The sequence below is a fragment of the Cryptomeria japonica genome, chromosome 2, assembly GCF_030272615.1.
Source record: "Cryptomeria japonica chromosome 2, Sugi_1.0, whole genome shotgun sequence".
NCBI classification, from domain to species: Eukaryota; Viridiplantae; Streptophyta; class Pinopsida; order Cupressales; family Cupressaceae; genus Cryptomeria; species Cryptomeria japonica.
The window spans coordinates 81,604,737-81,610,736 of record NC_081406.1 but is presented as its reverse complement, the minus strand read 5'-3'; positions in this window follow the sequence as shown (position 1 = coordinate 81,610,736).

The following is a 6,000-nucleotide window of genomic DNA, read 5'->3' as shown; positions in this document are numbered from 1 at the left end:
AATGTTTTTATATTTTCTTCAGGACATTTTTCTGAATGTTTTTTGGTATTTTCTGATAGGCAGGGGAGCCTGATGCTCTGTACACCTTAGGTATAAAACCGTTTGAGGTGCATGCTATTAATTGGATCTGCGAGCGGTTCTCCGTCTGATGTAGCCAACTGATATGCCCCGGACCCGAATACAGCAGTGACAACATATGGGCCCAACCAGTTTGATTCAAACTTGCCTTGATGTTCTTTGTTTGGTTGGTTGCGAGGATTTTCTCGAAGAACAAGATCACCTACCTCAAATGTACGAGATCTAACTCGGTGATTGTAGCTTCTACTCATGCGCTGCTGATAGGCTTTGAGGTGATTGTATGCAGCTTGTCGCTTCTCATCTAGTAACTCTAAGTCCTGAAGGCGTGAGACTCTGTATGCGTCATCATCAATGAGATTGTGCAAGGAAACCCTTAATGATGGTATCTCGACCTCAATAGGCAAGATAGCTTCTGCACCATAGACCAATGAATAAGGAGTTGCACCTGTAGGGGTTCGAATGCTAGTTCGATATGCCCATAATGCTGGATTCAATTGAACATGCCAATCACGACCGGCATCATTGACTGTCTTCTTTAGGATTCTCAATATGTTTTTATTGGATGCTTCGGCCTGACCATTGCCTTGTGGGTAATAGGGAGTGGAAAAGCGGTGTTGGATATGAAATTTCTCACAAAGCTCACGAACATCCTGATTTTTGAAAGGAAGACCGTTATCTGTGACGATGGACATGGGTACACCATACCGGCAGATGATGTAATTGAGGATGAATGAGGCGATCTGCTTGCCGGTGACTTGGGTAAGTGGAACAACTTCGATCTACTTGGTGAAATATTCGGTGGCGGTAATAATGAATTTATGGCCATTGGATGAAGATGGATGGATTTTACCCACAAGGTCAAGGCCCCATTGACAAAAAGGCCATGGTGTCGTGATTGGTTGCAGTTCTTGAGCTGGTGCATGTATTAGGTCGCCATGAACTTGACATTTTTTGCACTTCCTAACAAAGTAGTAGGAATCCTTTTCCATAGATGGCCAATAGTATCCAGCTCGCATGATCTTCTTGGCTAGTGATGGACCACTTGAGTGAGTCCCGCAAATTCCTTCATGTACCTCTTCCAAAGCCTTTGTTATCGCATCTTGTTCCAGACATCGAAGGAGAGTACCATCAAGACTACGTCGGTATAGGGTTTCGGCAATAATGGTATATCGAGCAGTTTGGCGAATGAAGGTTTTTCGTTGGTTATTTGATTGGTTGGGAGGAAGGGTGTGATCGCGGAGATAGGTGTAGAACTCACCGTACCATGGGGATTCAGAACCAACAAGGCAACATATCATTTCAGATTCGGGGATATCATAAGCGGGGATCCAAAGTTGTTCTACCAAGAACTCGTAGCGTGTTGAATTCTGTGGAAGATCTAGGAGAGATGCGATGGTAGCCATAGCGTCAGCAGGTCGATTTTGATCTCTTGGTATCTGCTCAAAAGTGATAGTAGTAAATGATGTCTTTAGACTATCCACCATTTGCTTGTATGGCATGAGTTTATCATCTTTGGTCTGATATTCATTAGTTGCTTGTCGAATGACCAGTTGTGAGTCGCCATATACTTGTAGTTCTTGTAATTTCCATTGTACGGCTAACCTGAGTCCTGTGATCAAGGCCTCATACTCTGCTATGTTGTTTGTGCATGGAAATGTGAGCCTGTAAGACTTCGGGATGCTATCACCTTGAGGTGTGATAAACAGAATGCCTGCCCCTGAGCCGTGCCTAGTGTATGAACCATCAAAATATAGTTTCCATGGCTGTGCTTCTGTGATCATGAATATCTCTTCATCTGGAAAATTGGAAATGAGAGGATGATCGCCTATGAGTGGTGCATCGGCCAACTGATCTGCAATAACTTGCCCTTTGATAGCCTTACGGTCCACATACTCAATGTCAAATTCACTTAGAATCATTACCCATTTGGCCAAACGACCTGTCAATGCTGCTTTGTTAAGTAAATACTTGAGTGGATCAATCTTTGCAATGAGTTGCACCTTGTGTGTTAACAGATAGTGCCTCAGTTTAGTGGCTGCCAAGATTACTGCTAGGCAAGCTCGCTCAATAGGTGTGTAATTGAGTTCATAGCCCACCAGTGTGCGAGAGATGTAGTATACAACACACTCTTTTCCTTCTGCATTATGTTGTGCCAGTAATACACCTAATGCTGTACTTGTCGCTGAGATATAAAGTAACAACGGTCTACTTGGATCTGGTGGCATCAGCAATGGTGGATTCATGAGATAGTCTTTAAGCGCCTGAAATGCTTGCTGGCATCTGTCATCCCACTGAAAGCGGATGTTCTTGTGTAGCAGGTGTGTGAATGGGTGACACTTATCAGCTAATTGTGCAATGAATCTGCGGATAGATTGAAGCCGTCCTTGTAGTGTTCTTAGCTGACTGATATTCTTTGGAGGTGGCATGTCCATTATTGCCTTAACCTTTGCTGGATCGACCTCAATACCTTTGCTTGAGACAATGTATCCTAGAAGCTTCCCGGAGGTCACTCCGAAGACACATTTCTTTGGGTTGAGTCGAACATGGTATTGTTCCAGTCTATCAAAGATTTTATCTAAGATGTGAAGATGTCCTTCTCTAGTAAGTGATTTTGCTAGTAAATCATCCACATAATCTTCCATTATAGTATGCATCATGTCATGGAAGATGGTGGTCATTGCTCTTTGATAGGTCGCTCCTGCATTCTTTAGACCAAAAGGCATTACATTCCAGCAGTATGTGCCCCATGGACATGTGAAGGCTGTCTTATGTTGGTCCTCTGGTGCGATCTTTATTTGATTGTATCCCGAAAAGCCATCCATGAGTGAAAGCATGGCATGTCCTGCTGTCAAATCTAATATGATGTCGATATTTGGTAGAGGGAAGTCATCCTTAGGACATGCCTTATTCAGATCTCTGAAGTCTGTACAAATGCGGATGCCCCCTTTTGGTTTGCCAACTGGTACAATGTTGGAGATCCATTCTGCATAATCAATTGGTCTAATGAAACCAACATCCAGGAGTTTCTTGAGTTCTGTTTTGACTAGCACGACAATCTGAGGATGCATCTTACGAAGCTTCTGCTTGACAGGTTTGGCTCCTTTTGCTACTGTGAGATGATGCATGACTAAATCAGGATCAAGCCCAGGCATGTCTGCATATGACCATGCAAAGTTGATCTGACGCTGTTGGAAGAACTCTATAAATTGAGGCTGTTCCTCTGGAGTGAGAAGAGATGCCAGATGTATAATATGAGGGTTTTCAGGAGTCCCCACATTGTATTCTTTGGTCTCCTCAATGAGGATCGTTGATCATTCCTGTTGTGTATTAGCAGGGAGAATGTCAAACCCTTCATCCTCAGGCGCCTCAGAGAGGTTTTCACCGTTGGATACGCTCTTTCTTTTTACTTTTGTTGGATCAAACAGTGCCACAGTGTGGTTTTCACTGGAAGATCCATGTTTTAATGTTATATTTTTGCAGCTGAAGGGTTTGGCATCCGCCCCGAAGTATGCTGCGCTATTAAGTTCAATGGCGAATCCAGCTTTGTGATCCCCGCTTGGTAGATTATCCCTTAATTCCAAAAAGTCAATGATAGCCTCATCGTTTTGGAAGAGGTCAAGACATGGGGGATTTGATTGGTTCCATTCGATGAGTTCAGGGTGGATAATGGGCATTACTTCATCGATTAGGTTAAGTTCGTTAGAGGTATCAGTGAGGGTTAAGACAGTGTGGTGAAGGTCGTTGATGGTACTCTCCCTGTCAGAATCAGGCGTAGGATGAGACGTAGGGTATGTGGAAGATGTTTCCAGCTCAGGTACCCAAGTGGTCTTTATCTGTGCTTCTCCGTAAACAGGGATGTCTTTGCGGGGTGGAGGTGGTGATGTGTCTTCCTCATCTGAAGTGTTAAGCTGTACAGAATCAAATTCCCACTCATGTGAGTCGGTCTCTGAATCACTCTCCAGCATCCGATTGCTATACCATACTGGGATGTCGCTGGAGTTGAATACTGCAGGTGTGATTGGTTTATGTACCTTTGAGGTGATCGGTACTGCAGGAACTGTGATGGGGTTTAAAGGTTTTGTCACTGGAAGTATCGACAGTGTTGATTTAGTGGCTTCTATTGGAACGGCTGGTGCCATAGATGCTGCTACGGGTTCCAATATAGTTGCTGCTATGAATGGTTTTATTGATGTGATGACTGCTGTGGATGGGATTACTAGTTCGATTGGTGGGATTTTTGGCACTGATGACGGTTGCGGTGGGTTTGTGAGCCTCGATGGGGCAGTGACAATATTGCTTGATGGTGCTTTGATTATGAAAGGTGTCCTCTTTACAGTAGGTGGGCAAAATGGTTTGCTAGGTTTTCCTTTAAATCTGAGTTTAGGAAGGATCTCTTTTTCAAAGCCTAGGCCTGTATTACCTTTGGGCTTGAACTCTGGTAGCAGCGGTTCATGTCGTCCTTGTTTGCAGTATCCCAAAGCACTCTGACCATCATATCCCATTCTTTGCATAATGAGGAGGCCTTTGCCATACTGTTCTGTAGGAAGTGTAACTCGCGGTTTGTCAGTGGTGATGGGATCTTTATAGATCCATTCCGCTAGGTCCTTATCTTGTGTCTCTTCCTCTTGACTCTTTCCAAGGATGAAAGGCGTTAAGGCACATGGAGGCGTGATTAGTGGTTGCTGGAGCAACTGCTGTGGTTTACCATGTGTTCTAGGAGAAGTGGGCATTTGTCCCACACAAAAGAGCTGACTCAAGTTGTATTCTCCAGGACCTTCCTCTGCGACTTTCATCTTTAGCTTTTCTTGCTTGGGCATAGGGGTGTTTGAACTGGCAAGAGAGGCGGGATTTATATATGATGTGGAGGAAATGGCTTCTCTATTATTAGGAACGGTAATCTCTGGTTGATGGCTGATATTATGGCAAAATGCAAAGGGATTTGCATCGCCCAGGATTGTGATCTCGACCCCGTTATGTGGGAACTTGATACATTGATGGTAGGTAGATGGAACAGCTTGCATGGCATGTATCCAAGGTCTCCCTAATAATAGATTATATGGCAAAGGAAGGTCCAGAACCTGACAAATTATGTGTTTTACCACAGGGCCCACTCGGATTGGTAGCACCACCGCTCCTTTGGATGAACGCTCTGCATCATCATAGGCCTTGATGGTGATCTTCTTGCGAGGATCCACTGATTCTACTGCATAGCCCAATGCTGTGACCAACTGTAGTGTGCAAATGTTTAGGCCTGCTCCATTATCAATCAAGACTCGCTTGATCCTGTGTTGGTTGACAAAGCCTTCAATGTGGAGTGAGGCGTTATGAGGTTGTTGGAACGAAGAGTTGTCACTTTCGGAAAAAGTGAGACAAGGTGATGACTTTAGAGTTCCAACCATGGCTTGAAATTGGTCCGTGTTTAGGTTTGCAGGGACTGACGCCTCTTGGAGTGCGTGATCCAAGATTGTTTTATGAGAGGGTGACAAACGCAAAAGCTCTAAAATGGATATAAGCGCAGGCGTTTTGTCTAATTGTTCCACAAGATTGTACTGCTTTGGGATGGAGGTGGTGCCTTGTGGAGCTGCCTTGATGGTAACTTTGCCGCGACGCGTAACAACATTGCAATTTGAGGTGGGATTTTTGAAGGTGATAGTTGCAATTTGTTCACTGGCATCATACAGGTGATTGACAGTGTAATTATACGCAGCCTGCGTATAATCAGTGGTATCAGGACCTCGTCTGGAAGTGGAAGGACCCCTTTGATCTTGTGATGGAAGTGGATTCTTGAACATCTGATGATCATTATTGGTTGTTTTTGGGTCATGTCCTTCAATTTCAATTTCTCCTCGGTCAATAAGATCCTGAATGAGATCTTTCAATCGATGACAATTACTTGTCTTATGTCCTCTTCCTTGATGGAAC